General features: G+C 41.6%; 1 long non-coding RNA gene across 1 annotated transcript; it reads right to left on the reverse strand.

Annotated features, from left to right (window-relative positions):
- Nucleotides 1-11,054: 11,054 nt before the first annotated feature.
- LOC142829469 (uncharacterized) lies at nucleotides 11,055-20,608 on the reverse strand. Its single transcript, XR_012903888.1, has 3 exons — nucleotides 20,474-20,608; nucleotides 13,694-13,796; nucleotides 11,055-12,232 (listed from the first exon to the last, which is right to left on the reverse strand). It is a non-coding gene; the product is annotated as an uncharacterized LOC142829469 (long non-coding RNA).
- Nucleotides 20,609-21,954: the final 1,346 nt, after the last annotated feature.

A 21,954-nucleotide genomic window follows, 5' to 3' on the forward strand; every position in this document is an offset into this window, starting at 1 on the left:
ATTTGTGACTGTCCAAGGAGTAAAGCCAGATTCGGTGATATGAATTAATAGTGATAGGACTAGGCATAAACATCTTGCAAAATAATTTTTGACAGTATTTTAGTCTCTATATTGATTTAACATTAGTTATTCATCTGTATTTTTAATTTTTTTAAAAGTGTCATTATCATAGTTTCCAAATTATCAGTTTTTCATGTTCAAAGGACACAGCATTTGAAACCTGCCAAACAATAGAAACACCTGACAAGATTTTGAAATCTACTGCTTCAGCTGCCCGTCATGGACAACAGTCATTTGGACTAGCACTTTGAAATTTACATGTTGATATCTCTTGCTTTAAAATCTACCTTTTCTTCTTCAGTGATCTGTGGGTTTGATAAGATTAAAAACCAAAACAATATGTTGAAGGTGAAAGAAGTAGAAATTTTAAAATATTGTATTCCTTATTCATCAGTTGTTCCTTTTCTTCTGCTATGACAGGTATACTGGTTGGAAAGGTGTAGATTGGAAGTCATGTCTTTAATTTCAAAATACAAAAAAAGCATTGACAGGTATATGAGAGAACTGGCTACATCCTAGTAGTGAAGATGATGACATGTTACTACTGAAATATTTCACCTTAATGTTTTGTTTCTTGAGAATTATCAATGATTCTTGTTAGAGAGATTTTAATTTCTTTCCCAAGATTAACTGATCTCTTAACAGGGCTCCTTTGGTGTGTGGCATAAATATAATGATTATTCCAAAAGATTGCATGAAACTTATGAGGATACTGACACCATGGTCATTTATTTGACAATATTACCATATATAGTCATTTATTGATTGAACACATGTTTTGCTAGTGTTTTAATTTTTGAATCTTTCTGTGTATATGGTTTTAACAATCTGTGCTTTTCATCAGACATACAGCAGTACACTTGAATAACTTGAGAACAAGTGTTTGCAGGATTGGGGACCCAGTCAGGTAAAATGATCTATAACACAGAATGGACCATACATTTTAAAATTAGAATTATTTAGGGCACTTCCATATGAAAAGGACATAAATTACATACTGGCTGTGTCTACACTGGCCACTTATTCCAGAAAATCAGCCGCTTTTCCGGAATAACTTGCCAGCTGTCTACACTGGCCCCTTGAATTTCCAGAAAAGCACTGACAATCTACTATAAAATCATCAGTGCTTTTCTGGAAAAACTATGCTGCTCCCGTTCGGGCAAAAGTCCTTTTCCGGAAAACTGTTCCGGAAAAGGGCCAGTGTAGACAGCACAGATTTCTTTTCCGCAAAAAAGCCCCGATTGCGAAAATGACGATCGGGGCTTTTTTGCGGAAAAGAGAGTCTACATTGGCACGGACGCTTTTCCAGAAAAAGTGCTCTTCCGGAAAAGCATCCTGCCAATGTAGACGCGCTTTCTCCAGAAATACTTATCACGGAAAACTTTTCCGTTATAAGCATTTCCGGAAAATCATGCCAGTGTAGACGTAGCCACTGTGTATGGTCCCTTGGTGTTACTGTAGACTAGGACCAAAACTACAGACTGCTTGCAGCCAATCATCATGACAACATAATACAATTACTGCAAGATAGGTTCCCCATTAATTAATGTATAATGATTGAAGCTAAGCACATATATCTGAACTAACAAATACAATGAATAATTTAAGTGTTGTTCATTTAATAAATTATATTGACATTTTAATTACTCGCCACCATGAATTTAAGTACAAAAAAGCTTCTTTTGACACTCTGAGAATTTCTACTCTTGAATCTACAAAATTTCAGACCCTCTTCAGGAATGTCACACATTTAGTTTACTTTTCCTTTAAATTAGATTTACATGGGTGGGTTCAGAATTTTAGCACTTGTGTTTAACGTTATATATGTGGATAACCAGAGGTTGCAGGTAAGGTCAGTATCTTATTGTCAAATGAACTCTTCATTCTTAATATATTTCATTTTGCCTGCAGATCTAGTAGATTTTTAGTTCCCTACAGAAAAATCTCTTGGGGTATGTCTATACTGCAGAGTTAATTCGAAATAACAGCCGTTTAATAACGTCTATACATGCAAACCGTTATTTCAAATTTAATTTGAAATAGCAGAGCCCTTAATTCGAATTTGGAAAACCTCATTCTACGAAGAGTAATGCCAAATTCGAAATATCTATTTTGAATTAAGTGCTGTGTAGACACTTAATTCGAAATAGGGGACCTCCAGCCCTTCCCAGGGAGCCCTGGTGGCCACTCTGGGCACAACCAGGAAAACTTACTCTCCTCTCCCCCAGCCCAGGAGCCATTAAAGGGATAGACCCTGGCCTCAGTGCCTGTGCCAGCTCCAGAGCCAGCAGTGCCACCGGGGCCCCTGACCCAGTGGCCTCAAACATGAGCCAGCAAGCCACTGGCAGCCAGCCCTCCACCACTCCCCAGGAGCAGTCTTCCAGCTCCCAGGAGCCTGACAGGGGCTGGAGAAGGCGGGCGCCTTCCTGGTCCAGGGTGGAGATCACAGACCTTATTCAGGATGGTGGGGGATGCCCCCAATGTCCATGATCTCCGCACTAGATGGACGAATGCGGCCGTCTATGGTGGGATAGCTGCCAGCCTGGCCAGCAAAGAACACATGCGAATCTAGGAGCAGGTTTGACTGAAAATCAAGTTGGTCTGGCAAGACCCCCCAACCCTGGGCCCTGAGCTTCCCTTCCCCCTTCTTCCCCTTGCTTCGCCCTTCCAGCTCCCTCCTCCCAGGTTTCCCCCTCCCTTTTCACTCTCTCTTCCCCTCTCCCACCTCCTTTTCCAGTCTCTGCAGAGGTTCATCTCCTCCCCCCACCCCAGTTTTGTTCCATAAACCCAGTTTCTATTTTTGAACATACATGTCTTTTATTTGACATCAGGAAGGGGGATTAATGAGGGGTAAATGGAAGGACATGAGGGAGAAATGGGGCATGAGCCCCCGGTGGGGAGGACTGAGGAGGCTCTGAGGGCTCCTCAGGGTGGACGCTCTCCCTCAGAGCCTCCTGGATCCTGACAGCCCCCCCGATGGATTCCCCCAGATGGCAGCTTGTAGCAAGTGCAGCCGGACTGATGGCAACGACCCTGCAAGATGCACCGGCATGTCCAAGGGCAGCTCTGGCTCCATGTGGCCAAGTGCTGTGGCATCCTGAATTCAGGCATTCAGGGCACTCCAAGACAGCACTGCTTTGCTGCCCTCATCTAGGTAGACAAGCAAGCGGGGAACCCTGAGAACTATCTGTCCGGGGTGGGGGGTAGGGTCCCTTTAAGCACAGAGCACAGTTAGCCCCAGGCAGCAGCCCCCCACACTAAGTCGTAACCTGATGTCCTGCCGGCACTGGTTCCAGCAAGCCTTAACTTTGGTTCAGGGTCCACTGAGTGTCGATGTTCTATTTTGAAATAGCAAAACGCTATTTAGAAATAGTTTTTGTGTATTGATGCGTTATTTCGAATTGGCTTTATTTGAATTAACTATTTTGAATTAAGTTAATTTGCAATAGTGCTGTAGTGTAGACATACTCTTGGTGAGTTGGGCTTCTGCTTGTTTAGGATGTCCTATGACTCATATTCATTATGTAGCATCACTTTTCAATATTTTCTGCTTTGTACTCTGTGGTTATGATTTTGTTTTTCTGGATCTGGGAAAATCCTATGAGCCAATTCACAGTGTTTTTGTGATGTTGCTCTTTTGGCCAACAAACCATGGACATCTAAAGCTAGTATCTATAGCTGAGACATTAGAGCAGAACAGGCACAGAAGGGCTGTGTCCAGACTCAGGGGTTTTTTCGGGAAAAGTAGCCTTTTTCCGAAAAAACTTCACCTGCATCTAGACTGCAGCCGCGTTCTTTCGAAATTAAATCGAAAGAACGCGGCTTTTCTTTCGACGGCGGTAAACCTCATTTCACGAGGAAGAACGCCTTCTTTCGAAAGTGTTTCTTTCGAAAGAAGACGTTCTTGAATGTAAATAGGGCTTCTTCGAAAGAGAGCATCCAGACTCACTGGGTGCTTTCTTTCGAAAAAGTGGCTTGCTCTTTCGAAAGGTCCGTGTGCAGTCTAGACGCTCTCTTTCGAAAGAGGCTCTTTCGAAAGTATCTTTCGAAAGAGCCTCTTTTGAAAGAGGCTTGCAGTCTAGACATAGCCAAGGGGACATCTAACACTCTCGTGAGATATATTATGTTTTGTTGCATTTCTTTGAGTTGATTTTAAATTCAAAGAGGTTTTCAGAGATTTTCGTATCTGAGAAAAATTGTGCAAGAGATCTTCACCTGTTATAAACTAGCATAGCTTGATTAACTTCAGTGGAGCTATGCCAAATTACCTAGCCGAACAGCTGGCCCTTACTGTCTATTACTGTGGTCAATTTTTTGAATGCCAGATACTGTATTATGCATATTTCAGGACTCTGCTATTTTGAAAGTATCTTCTGTTTTAAATCAAAGAGTATCAACAAGTATGTCTTTCTTAATGCTGGAAAAGAACTGTAGAGCTTTAGGGAATGTCTACCTTAGGAAATTATTTCAAAATTACTAAATTCAACTTAACTCCCTATTTTTCAAAATCTAAATGACATGTTCCTACTATAGGGAAGTCTTGTAATTAGTCAGAGGAAGACTCTGTTAATGTGGACATGCTACCTCGACTTAGAGCCCCAGGAAGCACTGGGGAGTAATTAGTTTGAATTACTTTGGGGAATAATAGTGGCACCAGAGCATTCACACTAATGGTATTTCAAAATAACTATTTCAAAATTAGCATTATTCCCTGAGGAAAGCAGAAGTACAGATTTTAAGTTCTGTGGCTAATTATTTCAAAATAATGAACTTGTTAATGTGGACGCTTTGCTTATAAATTTGACCTGAGGGTGGTTATTTCAAAATAATGCCCTAGTGTAGACCAGGGCTTAGAAAACCCTTTCTGTGGTATAATAAACAAGCAAGCCAAAAATTAATGTTTGAAATCAGGATCTCAAAAAGAACTTGATGGACTCTGCTTAAGTTTTGTGCTGCATTTCGTCACCTCACACACAACCTTTTTTTAAAGAAAAAGTGTTTCTTCCCTTTCCCCAAAATGTAAAAATTGTAAGTTTGCATATTGTTCACTACCGTAGGGAGTAGCACTTAACCATATACAATAATATTGTTAATATTGGTGTTTATGATTGGAAAATTAATTTCCATTTCTTTTATTCTTAGCTATGGATCACAAATAAATGTTCTTACCACAGAAAGTAAATTTATGAATCCAATATGTGAAATCTTGTTAAGAGTTATGATGGAGGTGAAATTGATTATTTGTATTAGCTAAGGTCAGTATCCATTATATGGAAATAGGAATAATCAAAGACTAAGTAAAAATTTAAAAAACAACAAATAGTCTAGGAGCACCTTAAAGATTAACAAAACATGTAGATAGAATCATGAGCTCTCATGGGCACAACCCAAAGCTCATGATACCATCTACGGGTATGTCTACACTAGCTCATTAGTTTGAGCTAGGTAGGGTAATTAGGGCAACCGGAGTTGCAAATGAAGCCCGGGATTTAAATATCCCGGGCTTCATTTGCGTGTTCCCGGGCGCCTCCATTTTTAAATCCCCCTTAGTCCAAACTCCGTGTTCACAGCTACATGTGGCACGGAGTAGGTAGTTCAAATTCGGATCTCTAATTCGAACTACCTACTTTGTGCCACGTGTAGCCACAGGCACGGAGTTCGAACTAAGATGGATTTAAAAATGGCAGCGCCTGGGAACATGCAAATGAAGCCCGGGATATGTAAATCCCGGGCTTCATTTGCAATTCCGGTTGCCCTAATTACCCTACCTAGCTCAAACTAACGAGCTAGTGTAGACATACCCTACAGGTTGTGTTAGTCTTTAAGGTTCTACTAGACTATTTGCTGTTTTTTAAGTTTTTCCTGTTACAGACTACCTCTCTGGCTTAGTGAAATTCAGAAGATTCCAGTACTAAAACATGAAGGTCCAACCCATATTTGGCATAGATCTATCAACTTCTTTTAAATTAAAATGTCCAATTATGAATAATTTATAATTTGGCCATTGTGGCTCATAAAACCGAAACTAGTTATATATATTATTGGCCGGGGAGTAATTATTTTTATGTACAAGTTTTTATTATATTGAAATCTGTGATGCATTTATGAACAATACTTGATGTCTACAGTGCTAAATATGCATCATGATAATGCAGCATCATGATAAAACAAAACACATATACCAATATCTTTTCAGGAATCAAGTAGAGAGAGGAAAAAAGTTTTAGAAAATCAATTGTTAACTCCTTGCTTAGAGATGAGCAGGTACTTACACGGGTTAGTATTATTGCTGCAACTGCTCATCAGTGTAAGTATTTGGTTTTGAATAATATGCATTACTTCAATTAGCTATTATTATTATTATTTATTTGTTGCATTTTTTTTAATGATCAAAGCCTTCAAATTGAGTGTTTATATTAGTGCTCACACATTTCTTTGTATTCTTGTTATTTTAACAGAATACTGTTACGTGTACAAATATTACAAGATAGTAATAGTTCTTATTTGAACAAGCAACAAGGAGTCCTGTGGCACCTTTTCAACTAACAGATGTATTGGAGCATAAGCTTTCATAGGCACAGACCCACTTCGTCAGATGCCTGCATGACATGCTTATGCTCCAATACATCTGTTAGTCTACAAGGGTATGTCTACACTGCAATGTTAATTCGAACTAACCTCCTACCCCACCCTCCATACCCACTCCTCCTTGACGCACCCACACCTGCAGTGCTATGAGATGGGAGAGCCAGCAGGACCCCCAACCCTGAACTTTCCCTTCCCTTCCTCCCCTTCCTTCCCCTTCCAGCTCCCTCTTCCCAGGTTTCCCCCTCCCCTTTTCCACCCTCATTCCTCCCTCCGCCCACCCCAGTTATGTACAATAAAGAGAGGGTTTTTTTTGGCTAAACAGGTGTTTTTATTTTACATTAGGAAGGGAGGTTAGGGAGGGGAAAGGGGGAGAAGGGGAGGGTGGAAGAAGGCCCCAGTGGGGCATGCAGGGAGAGTTCAGTCCTCCTCCACCTGGATCCTCTCCCGCAGGGCTTCCCGGATCCGGACGGCCCCCCGCTGGGCTTCCCGGATGGTGGCGGTGCGGGGCTGACCGTAGTGTCCAACCATGCAGTCAGCCTCAGCCATCCAGGCTGGCAGGAAAGCCTCCCCCTTCCGCTCACATAAATTGTGTAGAACACAACATGCTGCCACCACGGGAGGGATATTGTGCTCAGCGAGGTCGAGGTGGGTGAGGAGGCACCTAAAGTGTGCTTTCAGTCGGCAGAAGGCCCCCTCGACCTCAATGCCAGCCCTGGTGAGCCTGGCATTGAACGCCTGACGGCAGGCGGCGTGTAGTAAGACTGGGACAGACCGAACCCTCCCGTGTGGGGCACTTTCACCTCCTCCCCCCCGTTTTCCCTCTTTGCAGCCCCTCTGCCCCCCGGCCCAGTGGCCGGTGCGTGCCGTACCTGCATGAGCATTGCTCCGACAGTGGATTTCCCCACACTGAACTGGTTCCTGACAGATCAGTAGCTGTCCGGTGTGGAGAGCTTTCACAGGGCGATGGCCACATGTTTCTGGAACGGGATGGCGTGCCTCATGAGTGTCCTGTCACCACAGAGCAGGGGCGAGCCACTCGCAGAGCTCCAGGAAGGTGTCCTTCTTCATCCTAAAGTTCTGGGTCCACTTTGTCTCCTCAACGCTCCAGGATGATGCGGTCCCACCAGTCGCTGCTTGTGTCCAGACGCCATATGACCCCCAGGGAGACCAGGGGGAGAGGCAGGGGGCTGACATGCACCAGATGGTGCGAGGCAGCCTCCAGCCATTGCTGGCAGGCTTACAGCAGCAAGTCCAAAAACTGGAGTAGCATGCCCAGGGCAAGTTCTGGCTCCATGGTGCCAACCGCGGTGGCATCCCCAATGGGAACCACCAACACAGGCAGGCGGAGAGGAAAACGTTTTGCTGTCTCTCGGCGAGGTAGGCAAGCAAGGGGAAAAGCTGAGAACCAGCTGTCCAGGGGGGTCCCTTTAAGCATGAGCCTCAGATAGCAGCCACTACTGACCTAATGCCCTGCTGGAACCGGTTTCAGCTGCCCTTAAATGTGACCCAGCATCTAATTAGTGTGGATGTGCTATTTTGAATTAGCAAAACACTAATTCGAATTAGCTTTTGAGTCTAGATGCGTTATTTCAAATTATCTTATTTCAAATTAACTAATTCGAAATAAGTTAGTTCGAATTAGTGCTGTAATGTAGACATAGCCTAAGGTACCACAGGACTTCTTGTCACTTTTGCAGATCCAGACTAACACGGCTACCCCTCTGATACTTATCTGAAAAAGACTCTTTACACTTTTAAAATGGAACCAGCCTTTTAATTATTTTTACATTTTCTCTGTATGAAACTTCAAACGTCAGCGAGTGTGCAGTCACAACAGGGATTAATTATGTAAATTATGTAAACTAAATCTTTAGCAGGGATTCATAATGTATTTACTCAAAATTGTCTGTAAAAAATATGGTGTAGGGTTCTCAGTGATACTTCAGTGGGATCACTAATGTGAATGAGGACTATTCACAACAGATCATAGGCTTGGGCCATTAGACTCCAATATTTCAAGTTACTTCATATGGTATACATCAGTAGTGCAAGAGAAAGAGGCAGAGGTCTCCCCATGAACATGAGATAGCAGGACTGAGGACTAGCTTGATTCTACGCCATCCACATCTATTTAACTTTCACTTCAGTTTTAAAATGTTAATGAACAAAAGGTTGGGTTGACTGCTAACACAGGTCAAGTAAGAGGCTAGATAATAAACCTAGATTATGTACCTGCAAACAAATACTGATCAGAAACAAGATAAAGAACAGGATCAAACTTCATAGGTTTATTTTGATATATCTGCATAATCTCCACTGTATCATTCTCTGTCATGGGACATTGTAGTTCTCCATTTTTGTGAACATTTCACCATTATTTAACTCTATATGCATGCGTTTATGAAGATAATAAAGCAATAAGCATAATATTGTAGTAAATAAGATCATATATGATAAAATTCCTATTTGTTACGATATATAGGCTAGTGGAGCTTGTAGCTTGTGTTTGCTTGTCTGGAGTTTGTTATTCATTACCTGTATATCTTAACTTCTTTCATATTATCCTCTTTTTCATCATTATAATTAATCCCTTTAATTTCTTCTCAGGGTTGGAATAGACCCTTCTGAAGTGTACAAATAAGACTGTCACATCTGCGTGTGTGAAATCTTATTTGGAATCATAATTTATTTTGCAAAGCTGAAACTCCAGATTGCTAGAAAATCAGATGCACAATAGTCAACGTTTTGAATATGAAAAGCAGAAGAGAGAAAAAAGTGTAAATCATATGCAATTGTGATTTCATTGTTAATTTGTATAGAATTCTTGAGATGATGAAGATAACTGCTTTAGAGGGAATAATAGATGCACTGTATGGAACCTATATATATTAAATTGCTCTCTTCCTGCCTTTTCAGTTACTCCATGGCCTAATGCTTAATGTACACACACAAAGCCCCAGTTTGTTAAAAACTCGAATTTTCATGTTAAAACTGCAATTTACCTTGTTCCCGAAAGACTTTTTTCACAAGGAAATAACCAGCCTATAAATAATGGAGGAATGTGTATTTTATAAAGAAGGAACCTAAGCAGCCTGAATCATTCCTTGAAGACTAATATGAGAAATAACTTGCAGATGGACATTTCCATAAGACAAAATATAAGGTAGGAACCAGACCTGCCTTGGAAGAGAATGAGAGTGACGGTAGGTTGATATGTTATCGATTAGATCACGGCCTCTGATTAGAGCTCTTTGTACTAACTCTTTGCTAGCCTTACAGGCTGGAGGGAAGGCGAGTCTCATATAGCGAGTTGCTGCTCTCTGACAATCTCCATCTGGTAATAGAGACAGCATTGTATCTTAGCTCTGATCTATTCAAGAAAACTAGGTCAGCATAACTACATTGCTCAGAGGTATGAAAAATCCATATCTCTAAGCAGTGTAGTTAAGTTAACCTAAAAGGCCCCATGTAGACAACAGTAAGTCAACAGAAGAATTCCTTTTTTTTTCAACCTAGCTACTATCTTTCAGGGATGTGGATTACCTATGCTGATAGGAGAACATCTGAATACAGTTTACACTGAAGCTTTCCAAAGATGCGGCAGCGTGCCATTGCAGGATCTTAAGTGTAGATGAGACCTTAAGCTATTGCCTTTATTTCCTATTCTAAATATTGCAGTATATACAATGCGATAATTTGGCAAGCAGTGACTTTCAACAGTAGCCACTGTAATCCCTTTAGTTTTGTTTTCCTTATTTTCCAGAGGATCTGTCAAACTGAATTTTTACTATATTCCATCAATTCAGTTGTTTCCTTTTCATCTCTCTCCCGGAGAATTTGAAATAGCAAGCCATGTGCAAGCACTAAGGGTTCTTGCAAACTATGATTTTTTTTTCCACCAGGAAAATATCAGAGACCATTCGGGTATAGCATGTTGGAGGGTATGTAGAAACCCAGATCCATTCTTTGTCTGAAACAGGCAACTGCAGCCCCACTAGTGGCAATCCTCTGTCTTCATACATTAATAATAATAATATCTTGTTTAACAATCTCTCCAACTCAGTCATGTTTTAGTTCCTCCCCGAGGACCAATTGCTTATCTCATCAAAAGGAGGATGATTCCCTCTCTCTGTCAGTTGATATGATCATTATCTGGACACACACTACATCAGCAGACTGAGCTGAGCTTCTAGCCTTGCTGGTGGTAAAGGGATTCAAAATTCATGTTTATCATATGCAGAAGATTAATGCACTAGCTAGCTTCAAGCACCACATTAGCACTAAAGTCCATTAATTCTAATTATGTTTTGCATATAGAGAATATTAAAATGTTTAAATCAATAAAGGAGAAGGGCCAGCCTTTTGGCACAGCTACTGCATGTTAATGCCGTTTACTGTGCGGGAGGTGATCTGTGTGTGTAAAGAGCATTCCTCAGGCCAGTGGAGATGGAGCACATAAAGCAGTTCAGGGGACATGTGCCAGCCACAGCCAAATCACAGCATCTCTCTTCATTTAACCGTTTCACAAGAAGCCAAGCTCATTAGCTTGCAGGGGAAAAAAAAGGTGGAGTGTGGGGGAACCAGATCATATATGCACATCCTCTGCCTGTGTGCGCAAGGAGTGGGAGCAAGAAACCTAAGAACTAATTGTGTCAATGATAACTTTGAACAATTGTTTTTCTCAAAGGCTTAGGGAAAGGCCTCGGCCCCAAATCTTTTATAGTTTTTTATAATGTTCAGTCATCATCTGAGCAGGAGGTCAGCCTGCCTAGTGGTTAGCTCATGGCTTAAAGCTTCTGCCAATCTAGTTTTCCTGAGGGAATTCAAGCTGCAGCTTCAATCATGGCCATCATATTCCAATTTCTTCCTCCCCTCCAGAGTTCATCACTATAAAGTATTGGAAGGGAGGAACAGGGTAGGGGGCACCAAGGACTACATATTCAACTTTCAACCCAAGGCTCTAAGGCATTTTTCAAAGTGTCCAGCCCAGTTACTGAGGTACCGTAAATTCCGTTACTCCCTGGATCACTTTTTAACAGTCTCGAGCTCCTCTGAATGGGGTAAGTTCACGTGTGCATTAGAGTCTCTTTAGTCTCTCACTATCTGGTTCAGTTAGATAATTTCCTTCAAGGTTTACAATTCCCAAAATGTGAGGGGAGTACCAAATTTCCTGCTGCTAAAGCTGTTACCACTCTTTGAATCTCTCCTCACATCACCCTTGCTTTCTTGTGCCACATGGAGCTCTTCACTTGAATTTCCCAGGCTTCATTTGCCTAAGCGGGGAGCCGCCATTTTGAAAACCCCGCTGGTTCAAACCCCGTGCAGCACGGCTACACGGGGCACGAACTAGGTAGTTCGAACTAGGCTTCCTAGTTCGAACTACCGTTACTCCTCATTTCACGAAGCCAGTCTGCGTTGGTCATCGTCCTGCTGGAGCAGATTTGGGCAGTCTGGACAAACAGCACCATGAGGTGTAGAACAAGGCCTGTCAGCTTGGCACTGCTTTACAGCAGCTTGGACCCCATGATGTGAGTGTTGTGTCATCCACAAGTGCAACCAAAGCACACTGCATCCTTTAGGTATCCTGCAAGGGGGAGGAAGTGGAGGAATGGCATGTAAGATGCGGTTGTAAAGAGGATCCCTTGAAAGCACGCATCGCAGCCTGACTGACCAAGCAGCCATAGGAAGTATCCACTTTCCTAGTGCTGGAGTACTTTTGGGGGCTCTAAATCCAAGGCAGGCTCTAATCAGTGTGGATGCGCTATTTTGAAATAATTCTGTGCTATTTTGATGCTCCCCTGTAGTGGGGATGTGCTATTTAAAAATAGTTATTTCGGGAGATATTATTTCGATTTTACTTATCTCAACATTATTTTCTAGTGCAGACATGCTCTTAGGGTTATCACCTTGGATGATTAATCTTGGTTAAATATAATGATTTTGGTATTGAGCAAGAAGATACCATGGAATGCTCTTCAAAAATGCTTTAAAATAAAAATGATAGGCTGGGGCCTAATGAATGTCAAATGAAAACTACAGCAAGCGGTGCTAAAAAACTAGTAAAATCCATCCAGTCGTTCTCTTTGGAGAGATACACACATGCAGCTCCTACTTTACTCAATGGGTTATATACATTATGATGGTAGAGCTTGGCCCTTTAATTTACCTTCGAATACAAATAAGCCTGGTGGTCTATGAGTGGTGTTGTCTATAATAGCCAATCTGAATATGTTACATAGATTAGAATGTTTTGACAATTTCAGATGTCAGTCAAAAACATGGGCTTATTGAAACTTTTTGTGGACATGGTTTGTAGTACAAAAGTAAATTATTTGGCTATGTTGCACCAGTCCTCCCTTAATCAAGCACTGCTTGGTCTTTCGGCACAAATGAGGTGAGCAGTCTTTGTGACAGAGACGTGTTAACTATATCTTATTCTTCCATTACTTTTTTTTAACCCAATAGGTTTGTCAGCTCAGGCACATCTGTGTAAAGCCTATATTTTTCCTGTTGTATAATAGGCATTCAAGATATTTAATTGGTCTCCAAAACACACTTCATGTTCTTGTTTGTTAGTCAAACCCACCTCTCCTTAAGGAACAGGTGTCTTTCTCCACAATCTGATTCACCTGGCTCCTGCATGAAAATAAAAAATGTTCATACTCAGTATTCCACAAGGATGGTATTTCTTGGGGGAAATGCATTGGAAGCCTTCAATTTTTCCATCAACATGAGCTTGGAAGATTTACAGTTACCCTGGGTGCTGTCTGTCACACAGATACTTGCCTGGTTTGTGCTGAAACAGCAAGCTGTGTTTGATGAGGGAAGGACCTGTGCAACATATCCAAGTGATTTACTTTTGTATTCAACTTTATTATACCATCTCTGTCACAAATATAGCACTTTGTCCTGTGAGCAAATGGCTTCACTCTCATGTTGCTAGGCAGGATATATACTTTCTTGTCTTCCAAAAGAAGTGTTGTCAGTTCAAGAATTCAAAATGAATTCTTTCTCTCCACCCCACCTTGCCTTCCCAGCTGCTTACCAATCTCCCACTGCTACTCCTTCCTGTACTGTTTGTGCCGGACTGCATGCAATCCTGGACCAATGGAATGACATGCCAAATTGTTCTGCAGTATTGAAGGTAACTAAATATGGAAAATACACAACAGAAATTACTGCAGGGCACTAGAGTCTCCGTGACAGCAGTAAACTCAATAATAATATTAAATGAGTGTATTTCTTATATGGGTTTAATACAACTGGGGGATTGACATCAAAAGAATAAATTTAGTATTTCAGATGGCTTGTTTTGCCAATGATTGGCTATTGCTTTTCTGTAGCACTACAATAACCCTGGAGAAAATGAATAGTAGGGAGTCATCATAACATTTGAAGACTGATTATAACTTTCAACTACATTTTACTTTATTGCAGAAAGAATGTCATGCATCATTGTGGGCTTCACATGCAATATATCAGAATAACAACCACACATTGCTAAAGTAACTAAAAGAGTCCCTTCACACAGTTTTAAGTATATATTTCTAATACAGATAAACCTAAGTCAAAATATCAGGTTACTACTATACTCTGTTTCATTTCCTTTATACAGTCAGAGGAAATATACCCCTTAATTCTTCATTTTTGTTCAGATTGTTTCTAACCAAATTGAACAAGATATTCCTGGCTTGTCGCATTCATAGGTACCCTAGAGGAAAATGCAATGGCAGCCATACAGCTCATCTACATATTCAACTAGGAATCTGGCACTAGTTTTAAGAACTGCTATGAACACCAGCAAAAATGCCAACATCAGAGAAACTAAACATGGGGCAAACCAAGTGAAAAAAATTGACATGATGTAATTCAACAGGATAATAATACTTGGAGGGTAATGTCTTCCAAAAGATTACCATATAACATAAGATTATATGAGCTATTTTTTCTTTCACATTTTAGCTATGAAGATACTTAACAATAAGTTGTAAACAAGTAATGAAATTAATATTGTAATTTTTTTAAAAGTCAGAAAGAGTGTCAGGATAGGCAGAAAGAACTAAGCTTTCTTCTTTCCAAATTAATGCAGTAATATAATAGTAGACTTCCGTCTCTCTAAATAATAGTATTTCAAAGATAAGGCTTGCAGCACTTAAAATAGCTTGCAGACCGATTACATTGCATCACTTAATTTTTCTGAGTAGTTCCCCTATTTTAATATTTTTAAAGGCATACAGTCATATAACATCAACATCACAATGAAAACAAATGATTAACATGAGGATTCATGAATTGGTTACATTCTGAAAGCTCCTCTTCCTATAAATTTTCAAAAGGTAGTGACAAGAAAAGATAAAAAAATACACATGGTTGTCATTTTACCTTTTCTTAACTAATGGGCTTGTTGTTTGGGAAGCTAACAACAAGTAGGTGATGGATAATAGAACCAAATGGGACTCACTGGTGCATCAAAAAATTAGAAAAAAAATCAAAAGATATTAAGTCTTGAGGAATTATCATATATAGAAAATGGATATAAGATAATATATTTTACCACAGGCCAATAACTTGTAAGTTCATTTTAGACAATTAGATCAACACTTACACTTTTCTTCACTTCTGAGAAGTTCTCTGTCTACAGGGGATCCAGCACCCTCAGGACCTTTGTGGCCCAGAACCATGTATTTTGCCAGACTAGAGGAGATCAAGGCTCCTCTCCTGGCTCTTAGCCCTGCTCCCTACTGCCGGTCACACTGCCCTCAGCCCCGCCAGAACTCCACTCCCAATTGTGCTGGCCACATCTTGGGATACACTCCGAGGCACCAATTCGGGCTGCTCTCCTGGCTGCCAAACCCTGTGACTTCAGTCCAGCCGGGTCTGCACTACCCTCTGTGTTGGCCCCAGCTGGGTGGTTCTATTGGGCTCCTCCGGCTGTGGCTATGCTCTCGGCTGCCACCAGCCAGGGCTATGCTCTTGGTCACTGGCCTCTCTGCCTCCAGCCTGGTCTGGGCTGCACTCCCCACCATGCCAGCCCAGCTGAGGCTGTGTACTCCCCACTGCCAGCTCCAGCCAAGCATGTGCTCCCCAATCAGTTTCACACATACAGAATGGGAAGCGACTGCCTAGGAAGGAGTACGGCAGAAAGGAATCTAGGGGTTATAGTGGACCACAAGCTGAATATGAGTCAGCAGTGTGATGCTGTTGCAAAAAAAGCAAACATGATTCTGGGATGCATTAACAGGTGTGTTGTGAGCAAGACACAAGAAGTCATTCTTCCTCTCTACTCTGTGCTGGTTAGGCCTCAACTGGAGTATTGTGTCCAGTTCTGGGCTCCGCATTTCAAGAAAGTGTGGAGAAATTGGAGAGGGTCTAAAGAAGAGCAACAAGAATGATTAAAGGTCTAGAGACCATGACCTATGAAGGAAGGCTGAAAGAATTGGGTTTGTTTGGTTTAGAAAAGAGAAGACTGAGGGGGGACATGATAGCTGTTTTCAGGTATCTAAAAGGGTGTCATAAGGAAGAGGGAGAAAACTTGTTCATCTTGGCCTCTGAGGATAGAATAAGAAGCAATGGGCTGAAACTGCAGCAAGGGAGGTTTAGGTTAGACATTAGGAAAAAGTTCCTAACTGTCAGGGTAGTTAAACACTGTAATAAATTGCCCAGGGAGGTTGTGAAATCCCCATCTCTGGAGCTATTTAAGAGTAGGTTAGATAAATGTCTATCGGGGATAGTCTAGATAGTATTTGGTCCTGCCATGGGGGCAGGGGACTGGACTCGATGACCTCTTGAGGTCCCTTCCAGTCCTAGTATTCTATGATTGCATGGGACCTGCTGCCATCAGGACTGTGCTCCTCGCCATCAGCCCAGCTCCTCACCATCAGCCCAGCCCCTGAACCTGGCCAGATGGGGCTCTGATTCATGGTCTGGACCAAAGAGTCCCAGAGTTCAGAGGTTCAACCTGTACAAATATTAGCATATCAATAACCTCAAATTAAAAAATAGCTGTGAAATCATTTCACCATAGGGGAGTTCTCAACCCTTAGGCCCAAATCGGAGGCCAAACGTGACTTTGCCTCTGAGTTTCACCTCACACTGGCTACTGGAAACCAGTTTGATTACATCATAAATTAGAGCAGCTTCAGGGTATTGTGATGTCTGGTATAATACCCTAATATAAAAATATCTTGATTTTATAGAATCACAAAAAGTAATTGTTTAGCTAGAATGCTTAAATTTTTCCCCAGAATGAATGTCACACTGAATAAGTAACAAGTGTGCACATTTCCTTTATGAATTGCAAATTTTGAATTGTATGTCTGAATGTTTAACTATACATTTGCACAATTTTTAATAAGTTATGTAAGTCATTCAAGCAGAGAACAGAAACACTACCACATGACCAGCTGATCTAATTCTAATTCAAATAAGTGGAATCTCTTATTGACTTGAGTTTTTAATCAAGCCTTAGCAATACAAGAATTACTTCCTAAAGAAATTAATATTTTAAAAACATTAATGAATTTGAAAATTTGGAAATAAATTCACTGATAAATTGCAAACCAAAAAGAAGGCAAAAATCATTAAATAAACACTTCAATGTAAATTATTTACATAATAGCTAATGTATTTCGGTGGGTAGATTACATGCTTCTATACAGATTTAGCTTACACTAAATCTTGTATCTGTTATAAATGATGAAACTGTAATCACTGGAGGGAGTTTCTCTCCTCCTTGCTCCTTGGTCTTTCTTCAAATCTCCTTCTGAGGGCTGTTCCTACTGATATGCAAACTGTCTAGCTGCATGGGACACCACAAAATTTGGGGCACTAAATTGCCCCAAATTTCATGATGTCCTAGCAGCTGCATGCTACCTATTGACTCTAGTGATTAGCCTCATCTGCCAGCTAGTCCTCCCCATAGGTTGTGTCTAACTGTTGCTCACAAGATGGCAGCAAGTAGTGTGAGCCTGCTGACTAGAGTACTCAGAAGGAGCAGTGGGCCTCCCCTTTGTCTCATTCTCCTTTATTATTTGGATTCACCAAGAGACTTCCTCACACCATGTCATAACCAGGGGAATCCCCCATGATACAGCACAGAACCCCAACAAGGGGAATTATATTGGTATATCATGAGAAACATTGTCCAAACAGGAAGTTCAGCTCATTTGTGTAAAAGGAGACATGATTCACCCGAATTGAAGCTACAAATCTCATGAGTAAATGTGTCAACAATTTTCATTTTGGGGGCAGGATGGCAACGGGAGCAAATATTTTCAATGTTTGTCCTCCCCCCCCCCCCCCCATTAAAATTTTCTATACAAAAAAATGCTGACCAGCTCTAGCTATTATTATTATGAAAATGCTAGGAACAGAATCCAAATAAAGGAGAATGAAAGAAGGAGGAAGCTCACTGCTCCTTCTGAGTCCTCCAGTCAGCAGGCTTCTCTTTTACATTTTATTTAGAGTTGTTTATGCATAAAGTATGCTCAGCATTGTTTTGTGTGCACTAGAGTACAGTACAAGTTGGACCTCTGACACCCTTGGGAACTGACCAGTCCAAAGGAGGGAGTTTGCTGGACCAAGGGAGGTCAGTCCCTCTTCTGACAGACTCCAGGATCTCCCAGGATCTGTCAGCAAATCACTAGGCTCCCCTACCTCTGGGTCACCAGGCTCCCAGCTCCTCGGCCAGTCCTGTGACTGATAGGGCTCCACTGTCCCAGGATGGTTGGGTCCTTGCTGCTCTGGGGCTCCTCTGCTCTGGGGCTCTCCTGCTCCAGAGATACACTACCCCAGGGCTGCTGGACTCTGCTGTCTTGGGGTTCCGCTACTCCAGGGCTCTGCTGCTCCATTGCTCTGAGGATCTGCTGCTCTGGGGCTCTGTTGCTCTAGAGCTCCATTGCTCCAGGGCTGCTGGGGCTCTGCTTTCCTGGAGCCTCAGGGGCTCCTCTGCTGTAGGCCTGTTGGAGCTCCATGGCCAGTCATGGGCCATGGGCACTCTACAGCCCTGAGGCTGCCTCAGGGCACCAGGACTCCACTTTCCCAAGATGGAGCTCTTTGGTCCAGGAGCTGTCTGGTCCAGCAACACCTGTGGTGCTCTCGGGATTTTGCTGGACCAGAGAGTCCCAGACCAGAGAGGTTCAAACTGTACCATTTTGTTCTATTTATTTTTCTTTACTTTGTTCATTATAATTATTTTCTTTTATGTTCCAAAATTAACTGAATTATTTAAGATTTTTAAAAGTTACTTTGCATGAATTAGTATCAAGAAACAAATAATTTGACACTGGTCAGCATGAGAAGCAGTGTTATCAGCACATTAGATTTTTGTGGAGCTTCCTTTCCTTTCTCTTCATCATTCTCTGCAACTTTTTTTTCTTTGGCATACAGCAGACATTTACCTCTGTTTTAATTTATTTAGGAAACTTCCCATTTCTAATATTCAGCCTGTATCATCAAAATCAATTTTTTTAAATGTCTGAGATAGATTATCAGACTCAGTGAGACAATAAAATATACAAAAGTAGGTCTTTAAATGAGAAATACATTTACTTTAACATAAATAAAATTTTCCATAAGTGTAGTTTGATGATTAAGCATTTATGAGGCAACTGTACACATCAGTAAAAAAAGCATTTCCTCCATGAAAGATGGAGGTATATTTTAATCTAAAATGAGGGTGTAACTTATAATAAAGTCTTTGAAAAAATTTAACACAGTCCTTACTCTTTTTTCCAAGAGAGGCATCATGCATGAAGGTAGAGATTTAGGTCAGAATGGGGTAAATATATTGTTATGCATGAATAACCTTTCATAATATCTGTCTGTGCGCCACAGGTTTGTGCCCACAATCCTAAGTCTCATGGGTCAAATGAATGTTCCTTTTTATATCAAAGATAAAAAGTTAACTTTTTTATATCAGTTAATGTAGGTACAATATGCTTAACCAAATGTTATCTAATAAGCAGCTATATTTAATAATCATGCATAAGAAAACAAACATACTGATGCAGAAAATGTACATTAAAATAATCAAATTAACCAGTAAGTGTTTGATTACAGAGGGATGAGTTGTATCTTTATAATAAAGGCTATAGCTACTGTCTGTTCCACGGGCTTGATCTTTCATCCACTGAAGTCAATACAAATGTTTCCATTTGTTTCAATAAGTGTAGGACTATTTCAGAACTAACAGGGGGAAGACAGGAAAAAAAACCATCTCTGGCCTTTTCAGTTTTCCCCAGACCTACGTCCTTCCCCTGTGCAGAATCTCAGACCAGTGGAGAGCTCTCCATGTGGGCAGAAAGAAAGTGTGTGTATGGGAGAGGGAGGGGGGCGGTCTATTGCCATGGAAACATCTGTCCCTTCTTTCTGTGTTGCGAAGGGCCACATTATAAAGGCATGAGCTGGCCATATATATTATAAATATAAAATGTACTGTAAAATGTTAGACAGGCAAAGCTGGGAAATTCACTCAAAAGAGAGTAATAAAAAGATATTTTAAATGACTTTTCACCAATTATTTTAAACTGCCTAGCAAACACATATAGAGCTCCCTAACTTCAAATGGTAGAAAAAAAGGAAATATGCATTTAAGGTACCCAGATATGTAATAAATGAATTTTACTACCAATATTCATGTAATCTTTGACTAGATATAAAACAATTGTTCTCCATTTTCTGTCTCTGCTTCATTGTCAGGGGGTCCGCACCCCCATGCGCCTCAGTGCCCCCTGACTGTCTTCATATAGCCCATCTCAGGGCAGAATACAGTCTGTATGGGTTGCTCATCATAGGCATCTGGGCTTATCTCCATGGCCCCGCTTACCTAAGCCAGGCTGCCACCTGTCTCCACGCCCGGGCCTTTCCTCCAGCCCTTCATCAGGGTAGCCTTAGCTGGCCTTCTCCCAGCTCTAGCTGGCTAGCCCCAGCAGGTCTCCCTCCTGGGAGCTCCTGCTTCCTCCACAGCCAGCCCCTCACTGGCCTCTCTCCTCCTCCTTGAGCAACCTGGGCTTCTTTATATATACGAGCCAGCTGTGCTCATACTCGCCCTAATGGGTTCAGCTGGCTTCTCTCAGCCATTCATGCAGTCCTGGATCCTTGCCAGCTGGGCTCTCCCACACCCTAATAGGTTCAGCTGGCTTCTACCAGCCATTCGTGCAGTCCTGGGTCTTTGCCAGCTGGGTTCTCTCTAGCCCTAACTAACTCCCGCTGGCCTCCTCTCTGCTAGCCCCGGCTCCGGGACGGAGTCCGAGTATTAAAGGGCCAGTGCAGGGCAGGCGCCCTGTCACATTCATGCTTGCTTTACTTCTTGCACCCATTCTTTGTGTCTTATTTTAGGGTATGTCTATACTTGCCCCCTAGTTTGGAAGCATGCCGAAGTTGCTAATGAAGCACAGGATTTAAATATCCAGTGCTTGATTAGCATATTTGCAGCCAGTCGCCATTTTAAAATGCTGGTTGCCCGATTTAACTTGCTGCGTGTAGACGCGGTAGTCCGATCCAAAACCCTTCCCTCGAATTAACTGTGCAATGATTATAAATAATTTTAAAATTGTACCGGCTGCGAATATGTTAATCAAGCACGGGATATTTAAATCCCGCGCTTCATTAGCAACTTCAGTATGCTTCATTTGCCTCCCTAGTCCGAACTAGGGGGCAAGTGTAGATATAACCTTTGGATGTCATTTCTTTAGAGCAATAGCTATGTTGACATACAAGTGGATTTGTACTGCACCTACTACAATGGGGTCTAAACTTGATTGGAGTGCTGGATTTTATTCTAATATAATTGTTATTAATACCAGTACTGGTTGTATCACTCCATCATTTTCTTTCACCCTTTGAACCTTAACTTTGCCTCTTGTTGCCTTAATTGAATAAGAGAGTTATTGCATAGCTATTAGCATGTGCACTGTTTGTAACTTGAATATTGTAGTCCATTTACCGGCTCGTCAGGGTAATCTACTGATGAGCCACCGGACAGATGTTTGCCGTGTGCCTGTAGTTCCCATTGTCTGGAAACAGCAAAGCATAGCCAATGGGAGCAATGGGTGGCCATACCTGTAGACAACCTGTCTGGCAGCCTCCCCTCCCCCAGCTTAGTCTGATGAGCCGTGTGCAGACTGCAGACCGTAGTTTCCCCTCCACTGGACAGACCATAGCATATGTTCCTTCTCCCCTCATGGTCACCAATAAGTTCTCAGATGTTAATATAAGAGCAGGAACAAGTGCTGAGTACCAGTAAATTATGTAATATTTGTCTGAATTATATTATGGCAAGATGTCCTGTCTCATGAGACAGATTTG

Source organism: Pelodiscus sinensis, chromosome 5 (assembly GCF_049634645.1).
Source record: "Pelodiscus sinensis isolate JC-2024 chromosome 5, ASM4963464v1, whole genome shotgun sequence".
NCBI lineage: Eukaryota > Metazoa > Chordata > Testudines > Trionychidae > Pelodiscus > Pelodiscus sinensis.